Below are 19,305 nucleotides of genomic sequence, written 5' to 3'. Positions count from 1 at the left end.
CCCTCAGTAAGGTAGTTCGGTTACAAACTGAATCCAATTCTCCTAACATCTCAATGTATCACATGTCAAGAATAAATCTATCAACCAATGAGAATATACATTTGGATAACCAGATTCACTACTCTATTATTCTGTTAAAATATTATTATTTTGAAGTCGACCATTTGTAAAGTTGTTCTAAATTATTGAAAACCAACTGCACCAACGATGTCGTCTTAAATATCAATCTTTAAATCGTTTTAATAAATTAATTTTAACAAAAGAATAATATCTAATATTAAAAAACTAATTTAATATTTCCTCATAAATTGTATATGTTGAGGGGCAGAATTATCATTTTTTTAATTACCCAGCATTGTTCGCGCGTTTGGCTCAAGAAAAAAAACAAACCATGGAATAGGTTACAAATATTTTAGCTTTACCATAAAATAAGCAAACTTGCTTATAGTTTAGATTTGTTTATTTGACATTAATCAAATAATTGATTGCGAATTTGACACATACATAATGTATGAAAGATTTTATTATAGTGTGATCAGAATTTTTAATAAAATATTTGTTACGTAATTCTCTTTTTCAAGTATTATATACACTCTTAGGTATATCAATAGAATAATATTAGGTACATATAATTACACAAATTCGTTACGATTCTACGACCACAGCGATGTCTGAGAGCAAAAATGGTTACAGTAGATAGCTATACCATCATCGTGATATATATAGAAAAGTATAAACCCATCTGTTTATGTTTGATTAACTCTTGTGGTTATGTTAACTTTTCAAAAATTGCAGTGGCAAAGTTTAAAGGTAAGCTACGACGATAGCGCGTCCACCATCTATCCGTCCGTCAATACTTTAGACTTAACGTCAACGAGTAATCCCCGCGGAGAATGTAGCACGCGCTATCTGCTTGTAACCGGCAACGGTCATTCTGAGGGTAGGCAGGTATATCCGGTTATTATCGTTGAAAGAGAATCGCACGTAAGTAGTTCGGTACGAGCTGAAGCATGAGGGTTACGATTATTATTATTATTCGTCAGCAAAAAAAAAAACGAACAAGGATAAGGTAGGCGAGGGATATGTAAGATATACGTCGTTGAGGCTGCTGCCGTCGCGAGAATGGAAAAAATGACTTTCGACCCGACGTCTACGTGAAAAATTTCCGTTTATAATGTTCTGCCAAGACGTCAATTTTTCATTCGCCAAAACCTACAAGACAGAAGTGTGAGAGGGGTGGATGTAGGAGAAAAAAGTTCAAAAGCTCGAATGATTATCCCCGGTAAAAATTGTACACCCTCGAGGTTATGTTTTCTAATACCTTCACGACCCGTAACCACCCGTCCGCTAGCTATACAACAATTGTTTCCACAGCTAACAACCGTTATCGTTGATCTCGTTTTATTTTTATTTGCGGTGTGCAAAAAAAAAACAATACAATATAACTTCCTTCTCGCAAGTTGACATTTTGTATAACTGATCTTAAATATCACAAAAATCCATTTTAATAGAAATGTGAGCACAATTTATCATATAAAATACAAAATATGCGATTATATTACCATTATGCTTTTTGTGTATTGTATTTTGTGTACATTTAAACACAAACACACATGATTAAATGATTTATTGGAAAAAAAACTAATCCTAGCGAATATAACATCAAACGATAAAAATTATTGTTAACTTAAAAATATGATTAAAACAGCAAAACAATACTGCTTTTTATTTTAATCGTATACAAAAATTATATTACATAAAGATATAATATATAGGTACACCCAAATATAATATAACCACATAAAATATAGGAGAAAATCAATTACCTAGCAGAGTCTATTTAACTATTTTTTTTTTTTTTTTTTTTTTGATTTATTTAACACAATAAGCTCAGAATACCCGAGAAGGTAAAATAATATTCAATATGTCATACTCGTTGGTAATACGTAGATAGAAATATTTACCTGCATTTCCAAATTATACTAAATAAAATTATTTTTATTTTCGTAAGTTGTTATCCTTTTTAAAACTGATAATATTGAATGTCACTTGACCTTTAAATTATATTGATCTTAAAGCTCTTTATATTCAAAATATATTATAAACGTATTATCAATTTAATGTTGATATTAAAAATTAAATCAAGAGCATAATGATAGATTTCACCGAAATTCATACAATATTGACAATGTCAAATTAATTCAATAATAACCATAAGTAAACACTATTTAACAAATACAAACAATTTTAAATTATGAAAAACAACATAAGTTTCAAACAACCCATAACATCATTATTTATCTATCTATAAAATAAGAAATTAATCCATAAAACGAAATTTGTATTATAAAACATAGATAGATAGTTTAATATTTACACGTAAATATTATATTTAATAAAAAAATGTATATTATTATAGTATGTATATTAGAGAAAAGACAAATTTCTTAAACAAATGTTTAATAGAAAAACATAATTATAAAATGCATTTAATAGAAAAAAATATGACTAAATTTTTATCGACTTATTCAGTAAGTAACTAAATGGTTGTATTAAATTTTAATACAACATAAATTATTGTAAATGTAAAAACGATTTAAGGAAGACAGACGTAACAACATTAGTTCTCAAGGATAGTGCAGGTATGTTACATTATTAATTTTTTTTCTTTTATGAGGGAAGTTGAAGTCATTTTTGACAAAAAATATTGTAGCTATATAGATATAATTTGTAAATTAATACCGACGTACAGTATAATTAGGTTTGTGGTATAAATAGCTTAAAATTATTCTAAATAGTTTTTGAATTTAATTATAAGTAGAAAATAATAACATACGCAACAGTGAAATTCTCTCCAGTTTATATTTTTTGAATTACAAACAAAATAACAAATATTAATTGAAGAAAAATCATGAAATAAGGTCAAACGCACATAGTATTAAGTATTTGAATCGAGAATTTAATAAATATTTAACTATAAACAAAATTAATTTTATCTAAGCTGATATTTTCTAAATATAACTGTTTAGTATTTTTTTTTTTGATAGTTTTTGACAACTATTAAGAAAATTAAAATGGACACGTTTTATTTTAAACCATTAGGTACAAAGTACCGACCAGGTTAAATTTGTTTACAGAAATCACCTTCAATATTTAAAGCTGAAACAAATTGTATGCTCCAAAACGTGAAGTACAAAAAAAACCATACACGTCGTCGTTAAACCAATTCATTCCTAGCCTACTCAGATTCTAATAAGTCTAACTTTATTAATTAAACATTTTATACAATGAAAAAATAATAAGAAGAAAGAAAAAATAATTAATAATAAATAAAATGTAATTGTTCGCATCTTAGCTTTTTACCTGCAAAAAACGCAACACAATTATACTCCATGAAATATAGATATAATCCTTACAACAATTTTCCAATACATTATTTAAAAATATTAATATATTATTATAAAATAAATATATATATCAATTTCAAAACCGATATCCTATACCAGGGGTGGCCAACCGAGTATTTAATGTAAAGTACGAATACATCAGAAGTACGAGTAGGTAGCTTTTTTTTATCAATATTTTCAAATAGTTTATTGAGTGTACTAATGTCGTACTAAAAAAGAATTTTTTAAAAATCCAACAATTTACTTTCGTTGTTAGTCTTGAGCCTGTAAAATCGGGAAGAAAAATTATTAAAAGGACTTACGCCTATATTTCATTATATAGCCCAATTGTGTTACGTTTTTTTTTTTTGTGTAAAAAGATTAAACGGGTGCAATATAGGTACTCGTACAGGGGAGAAATGAATCACAAAATAAAATTGTCTTAACCCTAAAGAAAACCATTTAAATAGGTATAGTTTCAGATCATTTTTTTGAATTGTAATAAATACATTAAATTACTGTTTCAAATTAGAGTAAAAACTAAATAAATACCACGATGAAAACGAAAGCAATACTAAGAATGTACTTTTTAAATTAAGATTAAAAAATGTTTTTAGTAAAATATTTCCATTTGGCATTTTTCGGTAAACGTTTACGTTGTTGCAATGAAAAATAAACAGAAAATTTTCAGTTTTGTACATTAAAAATTTAATTGAAGTTATATACAAATATTATATTACTGAAATAACTATTTTTGTGTATTATATATAAGTACTATGTAAGTATTAAATTCTTTGTGTTATTTTTTCTAAAGATTACTAACTAGAAGTTTACTACAAGTAATATTATGTTTTATAGACTATTTAGTAATTAAAAATTGAATTAAGTGTTATTGATATTTAGAAATGAGAGGTAAATGAATCATAAATTGAAAAACTATTAACCCAGTATATTATAGTTAACAAAAAAAAAAAATGACTAAGCAATTTTATTTCATATTTTTATAGCATATTGTGACATTGAAGAACATTAAGTATCATTAGAACGATTTACATCAACATAGCGTAAGTAATAGATAATAGGTACAAAAAGTTATTGCTACTATATAAACACGTTTAAACTAAGAAATAAAAATTGTACTGAATATTAAAATATCTAAACGTTTTGAAAAATTTCAACTTTGATAAAAACAACGCTATTCGATAAATAAATGTAACCAACCGTGTTGGTTCATGTCGAAATTATATATTTTACAAACAAGTATGCTATTAAAATTTACAGTAAGTTATTTATGAAATCATACATACAAAGTGAAGAAAAAAATTCTACTTACTAAGAAAATTATCAATTTTAGTATTTTTAATTTTTTGACGAACGAATGTACTAAAAATTCGATTAACAACAGTGATTGTAGATTGTACACGTGTACGACTAAGACGAATATCATACAGATTATTGCAATATATAATTTTTACTTAATGACAAAATTCAGTTTTAGGCTTAAGGAAATGTAAATTTTACCGATATATATTATGTATATAAAGAAACTCACAATTCATTGCTTCGCCATTGTTGATGCTTATATTTTAAATAATAAAAACCTTACTATAAAATAAATATTAAAACTACTACGAAAATGGCATGTAATGATTGTCCATCTTGAACTTTGTAAGTGAAAATATACCTTAGCAAAAATAAATAGCTAAGGTTGATTACGTGAAAAATTAATTTGCCATGTTGCGCTTGCATAAAAATATAAATATAACAACGTTCTTATAAGCATAATTTTAAATTATGATGAACTGTGTATATTATTAATAATAATAAAGAATGAAAACTATTAATCAAGAAAGAAAAAAGTATTCTTAATAATATAATTATACTTACCTTAGCGCAATTTAAAATTTAAAGTAAAAATGTCAGAAAAATACTTTTTTCAATCAATCAAGATACGCAAGAATTTGTGAATGATAAATAGTTACCTAACAAAGCCGTATATAATATGAATGGCTGTGGCATAGTTATTTACTTCGACTTTAAAGTAAAAATATAGTATTTCACTATTTAATAATAATGTTAACGCAATGACTAATGTTATTTTATTTTATTTCTTTTATATCCGTGGGAGAATTGAGAACAAAAAAATATGTCTGAAAGCTCTAAACCAAGCGCAGCATATTGTACCTATTAACAAACAACAACAAAAATAAACATAAATCCGTACTGTTTCCGGAAAAATAAGACCCTTACTTGGTGGAGGACAAAGAGGAGTAAGGAAGGGACTCCGTTGAAATTAAGTGGATATTTTCAGTCTGGCGGCAATAAACGGCGTCGGCGGCGACTTCTAACACACAGTCATCAGCAAAAAAGTTTTTAGGAGCCCGAAGTTCGGACTGGGGTTTATCCACCGCTCGTCGCCGATATTAACTTGAATTTCAGTCTCTATATATATATATATACAGAGAAAAAGACAGAGAAACAAGGTCGGAACAAGAACCCCATTAAAAGTTGTAATAACACCCGCGCCAAATAACAAAGCTGTACCATGTTTAGTTTAGATACGTCGTTCGCTTGCCCTATTCTTAATAATCATAAAAAAATGTCTGTATAATAAAAAACAATAAACACGAATAAAACCTGAAAATCTCCTAATAAATTTTATAACGATATTATTTCATTTATCGCAATATTTTTCACAATTTTACTTTAACAAAGATCGATATTTTAAAACCGTTTTGCATTAAACCGTATATAAATACATAATCGTTTGGATACCTAATAATAAAAAAATATAAAATCAATGTTTAAAAAATACTTCAATGATTATATAGTTACATGATCAAATACCAAAGGTGACAATTTTAAAGACATACCTATTACTTTTTATATTTAAATTAAATGTGTATATATTATTTCGAAATCTAATTACGTATTTTATAGTATTAATTTTTTATAACTTAAAAGTATCAACTTGATTGTTTTTAGATTCTAAGCGGAGCGATGAATGTATTTATTAATGGTGTGTTTTTTTTTATAAGCGTGGATGAGTACTCGATAAGTTGTCGATAAAAATAAAAATCGATAAAATGTTTCGAATTACAAAAATGAAGGTAGTTCTGAGTATCAAATTGGATTTAATTTGTACTTTAGAAAGGTCAACATTCATGGGAACTTCAACTGTTATATATTTTAGTACACTAAATAACATTTTTGATTTATTTTAAAATATTATCTATTTATTATAAACAGATAATATATTATAATATTATTTAAATAGCTATTATATGGATATATTTTTACTGTTTTACGTTATTCACAGAAAGATGTATTACATTTTGTGTTACATAAATTGATATAATATGGTATAAACACAGCTGGTTACATTAAATCAGAATAAAAACTGTGGTCGCCCAAATTTTAGTCCGCCAATTTAAGAGTGTTAATCACTGAATGAATTCTGTGATTATTTTTTGTTTACTACATAAATTAAAAAATGTAACATTTTCAACCCTTAGAAAAACTCTCTCTCAAACTAACCATCTCTAATTTTCGTTGATTAGCATCCTTCGACAACGAAAGACGTATTTTGTTCATTTTTGGTTATTTTTACGTATTTTTAACGATTTTTGGAACTGGTATGTCTTTTTAATATAGCCAACCATATTTTTTAGCGATCATAAGCTGAGTGCTGAGCCATGTATTTCTTTATCAATTTCCATTCTGATTTAATCTATTCTGTAGTTTAAATATGTAATATCATTATAATAATTAAATACCAATAATATATTAGATCACTTGATATGTGCTGATAGACCGTTTTCGCTCAAAATCGTTTTTTTTTTTGTATCTATATATACAGCAGGGGGATAACTGCTTTTGTTACTTATTAATTGAAGATTTAAAAATAAATCAAACCCCTGAACTCCTAGCACATAATTCATAAATTCAAACAATAGAAATACATAAATATAATAATTTTAGTATATTGGATCCAGCAAACAAAAAATAACCCAAAATAAATAATTGTGATACGTTAAATAATAATTAAATAATTAATTTATAAATTGTATTAATTAATAAATAATTATTTCTATTTAACGGTGTTTTAGTTAAATAAAAATATTGTAGAAAGCTGAGAGTTATTAGTTATTAGTACCTATTAATGATTTCGTGACCAATATACTACAACAAAAATTATTTAAAATAAACTTTCAGTAATACATTTTAAACTTTGAAATTGCTATTTTCATTATGAACTATTTTTAAGACCATTTATTTAATACTAAAATCTTATTTAAAATGAAAATAGGTATATCTACTTAATATATAATCCACATATTTATTTATTATAAATATACATATTACATTTATATCTATATGCATTATGCATATATATATATTTTATTTAGATAGTATAATACAATTGTAATAATGGTTAACATGTAAAAATTTCATTACACATACTTAACCAGTACTTAGATAAATTATTAATGTTTTATAAAATTTATTTAATAACGTACAATAATATTATAAAGTACTGTAGTATACAATATATTTATTTTCAAATAAAAAACAATCGAATACGAGTTTTAATGGAGTGGCATCAAAAATGAATGTAATAATTGTCAATTGAAGAGGTTATATAGTTATTATATACTGTAAATAATATATATATATATTATAGGTGTACAATGTACTAACACAGCAACAATAATCGCAATGGTTATATTATATTTGTTATAGAAATGCAGGAAATGTAATAATATTTGTATGACCGTCAATCGGGTAAAACGTCTTAAAATGCAGTATCGCGGACTACGCGGTCAAGTGGCGTGGACGCCCTTTCCCTTTGTATCCGGATAATGAAACGTAGTAGAGCTCTTGGATTTTCATTAGAGAAAAAAAATCTCTTAGTCTTTTGAAAAACTCAGAAACACGAGTGGATTTATCTGTGAAATCTGACGAAGTACCTACCTACTGCGGTGAAAAAATAAAGATGAAAAAAATTGTTCACTATGCCATAATTGCAGCATTCGTTCAAACTATATCAGTTTTTTTTTTAATTTGAAATGTTTACTCTTGAGGAAATCTTAAATTTTGGGGTCAATTACCTATATAATATTTACAACAAACCTAATTACCATATATTGTTAGACAAAATATTTAATTGAAAATAATTTTTATTATAGTTATTCTAAATATTGTATAAATTTGAGTTGATAATAAAAATAAATAGACGTTTTCCGTTATATAGAGTAAACAATCTATAATTTAAATCGATAGTAGGTAAATCAACGGATTCAAAGAATAATTTTGAGTGGTTATAATAGTTTATCAGAAAATGCTTACATTATTTCCTCGTTATTTGTTATTTTTATTTACAATATTTTTCGAAATCGACTAATAATAATAAATTAAATAAGTGATTTTTCCTAAGTTACCATCTGTGTTCAATTTAAAATCCACTCAGATTTATTGCATAAAACTTTTTTATAGCTTTTTTACTATATATCTAAAAAAAAGATGTGTATGAAACATAATAGACATTGATAATATACTATAGGTAATTTAAGTGTATATAAATAAACGATAAAAGTTCCAATAAAAAAAAATATACATCAGAGGTCAGTTTTATATAATCTCGTTTAGTAATATATTACTGAACGAGATTCTACTTTTCAAACTATAGAAACGCCATTTTCGTGTTAATTTAAGCAAAAAAACCGTAAAGGGGAGTATAAAAGATGGTATCGTTTTTCAAGTTGACAAATTTGATTCATGACTAGAATGAACAATCGAAATTTAGTATAAGGGTGTCTTTTCCACCACATATTTATAAATCGGGTTGTCGTCCGACAAGATCACGTGCCGTAGTAAATTTTTCCGCGCTACCATATGTATTTTGGTTTTATTACTGGACACCCTAGTCGCAAGACCTGAAGGTACACTATTTTTCAAGACAAAAATAATAAATGACTGCAATTTAATTGTTATAAACTTATAAGATATACATCACAAGTGTACTTCATCGAATTCACTCATATTATAGTAACAACATAGCGCATGCTGTAAAACATTTCCAATTGAACATATTCGATAGGAAACAGCTAGTCACCAGAAATGAACGAACGACTTTTTAATATATGTAATTTTGATTCGATGCAATCACAAAATGTTAAAAAAAGATGGAAACAAAAAAAACTGTTATAACATCTTCGGTCAAGGAGAATCAAGTAGGTACGGAAATCGATTGTAATAAATAAATAATAGTATTCTACACGCTTCTTTAGTTAACTTAGTAACTTTATTTGCGATTATTCAAAGCAACTTTACTAGATGACTGGTCTCTTAAAAAAATTTGAAACTAACAAAAAGATAATATATTATATAAATGTATTACACATATACAACAACATAAATAAGTTTAAAATTATTTAAATACTCTAACTTAAAATACCTTGGTCTATTAAATTATTTAAATCTTAAATGAAATATTCATATCAATGACCTCATAATAAAATTAAGGTATCTAACTATATGATTATATTTTAATAGATATTCAATAAATACATGATACATCCATCCTAAACTTTGTATAAATTACTATTAGAATATTTACAAAAAAAAAAAAAAAATGAAAAAATAAGAACCCATTATTGAAGTTCTCAATATTGAACATTTATAAATTTATCAGTTTGTGGCTTAGGAATGCATCATAGACGCCATTAATACTTTAAAGCGTGCTCCGCACCATTTTTATCCCTCCGGAAGACCTTTTTTAAATTGAAAGGGCTTTGTACCGCAGAAAACCTTTATACAATAAATCAGAGAGCAATGGAAAATCCCTTTTACGATTCCCCAGTGACAAAAAATAGAAAAAAATACCAAAGAACACTTCAAAAAAAAAAAAAAAAAACCGAGAACCGTTGGCTATCTAAAGCACGTATTTTTGATTCTTCACGTGTCATGTCCATGAAACGTTTAACAGTTTTAGCTCTTAGCATCTGAACCTTGCCATCAAAAATACAATACAAAATGGACAATTATTATAAGATAACCGCGATACTGTTAATTATTTTTACTGTAGTTCCTTAACCATTTTAATAATTTATTTTTAAGTTAATTAAGAATAATTAAAACAAATGATACAAAATATATAATTAGCTTGTAAATCGAATACAAATAATAAATAATCAGTAGCTAGAATAATGTTTTTAATAATACTATAAAATGTAACTGTTGTTCTTGCGTTTAATTTTTTTTTTTTTTTTTAAGCCAAGTTATAAGTTTATAATCAAATAATACGATTGTTCACATAATAGATATTTATATAATGGAATTAAATTTATGAAATAACTTTCGAAATACTGTAGGGAAGATCTGGTAAGTATGAAAAAAAATACGATTATAATAAAAATGGCTGAAGGTCTCTTATGATTATTATTATTTTCCTGTACGTTTTTATAGCTCCTCGTAAAAAGTTTTATGAAGTAATTTGGATAAATTTAAATAGATAACAGAGCTTGAAGGGACAAAGAATATTTTTCAAATATTTTTGTTAGTATATTTATTTTTTAATACAATTAAATAACAGTACAATACTATTTATGGTAATTTAAGACAAACTATACTTAGATATATACAATATACATACCTATCTAGGAAATAGTTTTAACCTCGTTCTTAAAATATATTATACATGCACACGTTTCATTTTGATTTTGTTTAGAAAGGAAGTGGAAATCTGTTGACACAATTGTTCTGAACTTTGTGAAGATTGTGTAATCAAGTTTGAAGACTTGTCAGTGATGGCAGCAGTACAAAGTTGAAGGGACAAGCACAAGTGGATATAACGAAGTTAAATCGAACAAGGCGACGACTATGGATTGGGGAAATTTTAAAAGAGAAGGTTTTTAAACTAATAAATAACTGAACCAAAACTAGGGTGAACCGAAGGGATAGCAAATGGTAAAGAAGGGTGAGAAGACGAAAAAGTCTAGCTTGTAGCTAATGGACGACAGGCAAGTAACAAAAAGAAAGTTACTCCATTGCATTTGAATCAGCCAATCGGTGGTAGGTCATGTCAAAGAAGTCTCGGTATACCGACAGAAGCAGTGTGGATGTTAGGTTAGATGAGGGTGGACGTAGACCACGTCAGTGGTTCGTGATCGGTTTCCATAATGTTTATAGAGACCATACAATGCTGTAGATAATTTCAAAATATATTAATAATACTTTTATCTAGTGGTTACTAGTTATATAATATTGTTCGCTGAATTGTAGTTATAACTATTTTGCAACCACCGCTTTTCTATTGTAGCGCCAATAATCCGCAAACATATAATGAAGTTTTACAGTAATACAAGTGACTTAAATAAACCTACAATTTCAAAATTTTCTGTGTTTTAAGATAGAAATGTATGATTGAACAAAAAATATAACACTTTGAAAAGTTGTTTAAGAATAATTTATTTATATATAATTCGAAAATAATGATAATATTACATTCGAAAAATGGCTATCAGAGTTCGATTATAAATATAAATACATCAACTGATATTTTTTTAATATTTTCCGAGTGAAATTTTTATATTACGATCAAAAAAAAAAAACTATAGAGAAAATCAAAAAGATTTGTTTACTACTTTTAAAACCCAATAAAATATTAAAAAGATATATAAAAAAAAAAATAAGTTCAACACCATTGAAATTGCAGAATCGACCAAAATAATTTAAAATTGTACTAAAAATATTAATTTTAATCAAAATTTAAAATATAAATCTAATATTATACCTTTTGAAGGTTATACAGTTATATATAATGTAACATATTATGTTAAAAATGTTAAGTATCAAATATTCATAAATATTTTATTCGTATTTAATTTAATGTAAAAATTATATACTTATACACTAGTACCTACGTATAATTATTAATACAATAAAACATCTATGAGTTTAAGTGTGTTATACACATTCAAAGATACATATTATTATTTAATTCTTTAAATTCAACTTATACCATAAATACTCGTGATACGTTTTTTCTACTATGTGTAGGTTGAAAAAAATCTACGGTTTTCATTCGTCGTTTAAATGTTATTTTAACTTAAATTTAAATAGGATTTATGATATTTTTAATACTAAAAAAATTTTTATTGCTGAGTATAGAGTATATGAGATAAAAGTATAATAAAACAGATAATATACAGAATTAAAGTTAAATGTAATTTAGCAACATAAAAAAATCTTGTAAAGTTTTTAATACGGCATGTAATATTTCACACAGATAATAATATTCTACTAAATAGGTATTTCATAATTATTTTAATTTAATATTATTATATGATCATTGAAAAAATATAATTTTACTAAGTATAAAAACCTTCTATACTTTTAAATTAGTACATTTATATTATTATGGCATTATAATCGTTTGAAATTTAGGGATCCTTGCTATTTATTAAACACTGATAATTATAGTTCTCATTAAAAATACAAGGATCTGAGCATTGATCTAATATTATTTTGAATTTTTTTACTAAAATATAAACATATTAAATAAAGTCCTTTTCTATGCGTACATAATTTCTATTAATTTATTTTTATTTTTAACAGGTATTAATATATTATATAAATATAATAGGTATAGGTACTAAATTTATTATTATTATTAAAACATTGAAATATCAAATTAAATTTATTATGAAATCAAAACCAACAAAAATCAGCGTGTATTACCCATATAATATGTATTATATAGTATATACCTAACCTAACCAGGAATTCTATGATAACAAACAATACCGACCAACCTTTTATTATTATTATTTAACAGTTTCGGGAACAACTTGGTGGTTGCCTGACGACGACACGTTTGTATAATTTACACAAGTCATTTATCACCAAGACCATCGCCGTGAACCCACATTAATTTTTCTACTACACCTCTACACTACGCACACATGCGCTATCACCGTCGTGTAATCCGCCTACTTTATAGACACTCATTGTTACTTTGGCACTCTAAAATGTCCACACACGCACATATTTCCATTGTTGGGTTACGCGTAGTTTTAATATGGTCCTCCCCTTGATATTCAACGGTTGGAGAGATAAAACGACACTGCCACTGTTATCGTAGCGACGTTTGAACAAACGACTCCTAATTTTTCGAAAAACAACTCTCCTTCCCATATCTCCCTCCACAAAGAAATCTCATTCAAAGTGCATGATCTATATATTATATACACACACACACACATAATATATATATATAAATGCAAAAAAAGTTTTTGACCTTAAAATTGAATAAAAAGCATTGTACATTTCGATTATGCCAACGTACTTTGCTACTGCTGCTGCCTGTATAACTACTATAAGCAGCTAGGCGACCCTGGGGATTAATTTTTCAGCTTTAACCACTCTCCCACCCCTTATTGTCATCGGGCACTGCCGTCGACTGAATAATTGATCTTGCCAAACGAATTTGAATGTAAACAAGACGTAAAAAAATGTTATCATTATTTTTTTATTCAGTTATTTTCTTTTAACGCATAATATAACGTAGCGGTTTACAGTTTAAGTAGTCAAAAACCCGACATTATATAATAACAATGCAAGAGGGGATATGGTTTTTGTCTTATATTATTGTTATGAAAAATGAGCAGGTGCACTCCAGATCCCACATAAAATATTATTTCTTATACGTAGCCTGTGTGATGCTGATAGTCCGCCTTATGTGCTTTTATCATTATATATAGCAAATAGTGAGTAAAGAAAAAAACAAACGTATTTTATTACAGCAATATAGAAGATATTCATACTGCATTTAACTTATTTCTTAATATTCTAGTGTCTGTATGACTATACTCCAAAACAACATTCGAGATATTATTATTGAAGCAATACGTAAATAATGGTAATAATTTTTATAGAAAATGAGAACAGAAATACAAAACCGGAATTATCTCATGGTTCAATAAAGAAGATACACGGAAAAAGCAATTCGAAACGGATAAATGTACTCCATCAAGCCGTTGAGCAGTTATAAAAATCTTTACACCGACAAAGAATTACAAAAACATTATTTTTTTTTAATGTAGCCCTAAAAACCCTAAACAATTTAATCCTAACATTTTATTAAAATCGAGTACTAAAAAACGAAACGTAATTTTTTATATACAAATAAACCTTTTGAAAATAATTAAATATAAGGTAAAAATGTACACTGATTTATTTATATTATGGACGCCATTATTCGATTTCTCTAGAACAAACGAACAATAATAATACTGCTATACAAGAATTCAATACGTAAAAACATTGTAAATAATCTGATGATTTTCAATAAACTATAATAACTATGTTAAATAATAATATGCTATAATAATCAATTTGCTTAAACATTTTTTTAGTTTTACGTGTATATTAATCACTTTATGGGATTTTGGACAGAAAGAATGTATCAAAAGTATCTTAAATTCAATTCGGACGTAAATGTAATTAGTTTAGGAAAATGCTTAAATTTTACTAAAAATTGCACGAAAACACGAAAACACCATAATCTTGCGAAAATCTGGTTATTAGTTTCCTTACAAGAATGTCAATCACATTGTATTATTTTAATTGTTAAATAATTTTTGAACCAGGAAATTTCAACAAATTATATCTAAGTATATCATAACCATTTATTTATTTATGGACGTTCGTTTTATATTATTGTTACCTATAGTAATAAGCGTATGCTATGGCATGACGATTCGTATTATTGTAATAATGGACGTGTGTAAATGTATTTTAAGGAGGCTGAAGCATGATTCATTTTCAAAATACTTGATAACAATATTATAAATAGACAAAATTATGTAAACAACAATATTGTGTACTGGGAATGGCGGGAATTATTAAATTTCGAAATCGTATAAAGCACTGAGTAATTATATTGTAGAGGGATATACTTTAGCGTTTATAATATAATGCTCATTATGGAAAAAAACTAATAATTATTATTGGCGAGTGAAAAATCGTTACACAGAATTCAAAAATTCCGTCAACATTCAAAATTCATTCAGGATGGAGTTCACAATAAAACAAGTGTCAACACAAACTAGTGAATGATGAGTGCTTGCGCACGTGTGTGTATGTGTGTGTGTGTGTGTGTGTGTGTGTGTGTGTGTGTGTGTGTGTGTGTGTGTGTGTGTGTGTGTGTGTGTGTGTGTGTGTGTGTGTGTGTGTGTGTAAGTGTATAGGGGTGAAAAGGGGGGATTAGCACAACGCCAAATTTCCCCAGAGAAGTGGACCGACGCGACGGTAGTGTTCATTTTGTTCTTTGCAACGGGCACGATCATGTCGTCGCTCTTACCGTTTGAAACAACATTAAAATAGTCTTTCCTCTCTTTTGTACCGGGGCATTGTTCTAACAGTCGTAAATTCTATCACGGCAGTGGTGTATGGTGAAGTGGTGAGTGGACGGACGAGCGTAAAGAAGCGCGGACAGACGGACACGCGAAAATAGTTGTGTCAACCTATCAACCTGTTTGTGTATATATAAATATATATATTATGTGTGTATGCGCGCGAGCGCGCGCGCGTGTGTATAAGAGAGAGTAAATGTTGAGAGAAAGGAAACCCGCGCGCGATGTTATTTATGTTTCTGGTCGACTTATCCTGTTTAATAAATTAACGGTCCGGACTTCCAGGATAACACAAGCGTGATAACGGAAGGGTGCGGGTGGTTTTCCGTCGTTTCACCTCGGGGTTGTAGTGTTGTGGAGTTCGCACGAAACCTTCGCGCGCAAAAAGGGCATCTGGCGGTAATGTAGTGTACGCACATATACACATCGCCGCAGGAATGTGTAGAAACTATAAAGCGAAGAAAAATGATAGCGGTAAGCAACCTTTATTTCAAAGGACTCTTTACCTGTCAGTTTTTCATTTGCCATTGTTGCACGTATATTCAAGATTTTTTGCTGAATATATAGGCGTGTTTATATAAAAATGAATTTGTTTCGGACCAGCGGTCATTGGTAAAGGGTCTTTTCAAACCCTCCACGATTCTCGACCAGTAAAAAATTATTCTATGTCACTCCGCTGGTGTTCGGAAAAATCGTTTAACAGGAACTTTTTGCAATAAAACCAATTAATTCTGCACAGATTCCCGGATGTTATGTTTCACAAAACAAATCCAATAAAATTATTTTTTTTTCATTCCTGTTTGGCCAACGGGGTGCCAATGGAATCCGTAGTTTTTCCATGCTTAATAAGCCGGAGTAATGGATAAAGTTTTTCTTTCGCTTTTTCGTTACTTTTTAAAGCAATCTGTCTTGTATGTTGATAAAAAAAATGTTAAAAACAGAATATTCAAACAATTCAAAGACATCTTTTTGGATTTCGTTTTAATCTAAAAATTTCCCGGTTTCATTGTCTTAAAACACAAAAATGAAGACCTTTTTAGCATAATGTCAATCTATTCGAAATGGTAATGTTTAGAGCACTAAAAAAAATTAATGAATGCTTTTTTCACTCAAGTCCCATTGAAAATGTGAATTTTTTTAAATCTCAAGAGTTGTGTTTAACCTGTCTAGGTCATGCGACATAATGGGTTTTTTCAAATAAAACAGAAAAAAGGATATGCATAGCCGATCCTCGAATTATGCGAGTAAAACACATTACGTCAGCAATCCACAGCTAAACACTAGTATACTTGCGCCGCAAAAGATAAATGCAGTTATGAATATTCGTTTATTATTTTTTAACGCGCCAGCAGGTGCGTACCAGGCAAATCGTCGTCGCGGTCGGTAGGGTACGAGCACCATAAGGTGTTCCAAAAACTTTTACACAAGTGGCTTTTAACTATAGTAAATTCTGAACTCCTCTGTAATAATAATAATAATAATAATTTATAATTATACGCACCACGGCAATGTATTTAAATTTTCACACATATAGGGTTAACTGGGACCGGCAGGGAGTTCGAGGACACTCGGGATTGCGTTTGACTGAGTTTATATAAGTGTCATTAACTATTATCTATAGGGTGGAAATATTTCTTTTGATGAAAAGCACGCGCAGTTCATGATAACCACATACAACCAACTTAATAATGCATAATTTTGATTTTGTTACAAACGTTTGAACTTAAAACTTAATAAGAATATTCAATCTTACTAAATGACAAGTTCAATAAAAAGTAATACCTAAATTTATTCAACTATAAAATGTTAAACACTAAAAAAATAAATATTTTTGTACATTAACATCATTATTTATAAAGAAAACCCCTGATTTTTGTTAAATGAAATAACACCTGTAAGTGTAGAAATTTTAACTAAGCAAAATTATAATATGAAGTGTTAAAAACTAAAAAAAAACAAATTTGAAAACCAGGAAAGCCACGATGATATTTATTAAATATAAAGTATAAGGAATACTTTGTCGGTAGGTTTATTAATGGATGCGTTCAATATGAATTCAATAATAAAACATTACCCCAATCATTATATGCACGAAAAACGTTTCTGAGCGGAGACCTGCAGGTTAGTCTGTTTTTAAGAATATTTAAATATTTTATTATACCTATATTTGTATTGATATTATATATATCACAGTAAAACGGTGTGAATAGGTTTGTGGTATAAAAATCTTAAAATTTATTTACATAGTGTATAAACATCATTGAGTATAATAAAATTAATAATAATAATATGTGTGGCAATATTAATTAAAGTATCAAGTACCAACAAATGATATTTTTTACATCACAATAAAAAAACTAAAATTATTATATTTCGTTTAAATAAACAATTTTTAAAAATTAGAAATAGAAATGCTTAAAAAAAATTCTGTCTATATGTATTTTTATCGCAACAAAAACTTATAAGAACCATTGTATTAAGTCTTATACCTACTCACACAAATATGTTATAAAACACAAATTAAAAAAAATTTAGAAAAAATTTTATGTCTAAAAATAACACAAATAAGAGCCAATATATTTTGGAAATTATACCAAGTTTAGTAGATTCTAATAAGAAATTTAATGAAAAATCAAGTATCTTCGGTTGTTTATTTTTAATTTCCTAAGTACAAACTAGATATTATTTTCAACTAGTAGCCTTCCTCAAAGTTGAATATTAGAGCATTGTTTGTTCTATTAAAAAAATGCACACATGTATTTATAAAACCAATACACTAATTGCTTCACTCAGAATCTAAAAAATCCAATAATTAATTAGTTTTAACAACAATATAATTAACTATTAAGTGATCATTTATAATTTCATAACTAAAATGAAATCAATATATTTATAAATCTATTTAGTTTATAGCAAATAAGTTTATATGTAAAATTAATATTAATTTATCTACCAGGCTAGAAACCTACACCAGATACTAAAATACGAACAAAAAAATACAAAATAGGTAAGGTAAACATTTTTTTTTTTTTATCACCAAGTATATAAAATTACATGCATAACATTGTTATTTAACAACATTATTATAACCATAAATTATTAAATATATATATTTTTAAAGTAATAAAAAATTCTTATCAGACAATAATGAATAATAGATAACGAAATATCTATTATAAAGTGTAAGTAAACCACATTTTTAAATAAAACATTAAAATAATAAATAAATATTTAAGTATATATACATTGTACGATGAACAAAAAAGTAACTAAACAATTAAATTGTAAATGTTAAACAATAATAAAATTATGATCTTTAAAACTAGGTTTTAAATGTGAAAAATCGTATAAATCTTAGGTATACATAATTAATTATATATTACATTATAATATTCTATTTACACTGTTTGAATTAATTTAAAGATACTTTTTTGCTGTTTATACCTCAATAAGTCACAAAAAAGCCAATGAAAGTACTCCTAAATTCTAATATAAATTTTACT

General features: G+C 27.1%; 1 protein-coding gene across 1 annotated transcript in view; it reads right to left on the bottom strand.

Annotated features, from left to right (window-relative positions):
- LOC114121963 (uncharacterized) overlaps positions 1-19,305 on the bottom strand; it is a 72,165-nt gene that overhangs the window by 40,973 nt on the left and 11,887 nt on the right. The window lies entirely within an intron of this gene.

This window comes from Aphis gossypii, chromosome 1 (assembly GCF_020184175.1).
Source record: "Aphis gossypii isolate Hap1 chromosome 1, ASM2018417v2, whole genome shotgun sequence".
NCBI lineage: Eukaryota > Metazoa > Arthropoda > Insecta > Hemiptera > Aphididae > Aphis > Aphis gossypii.
The sequence above is the reverse complement of the archived record's forward strand: the minus strand, read 5'-3'. Positions and strand labels throughout refer to the sequence as shown.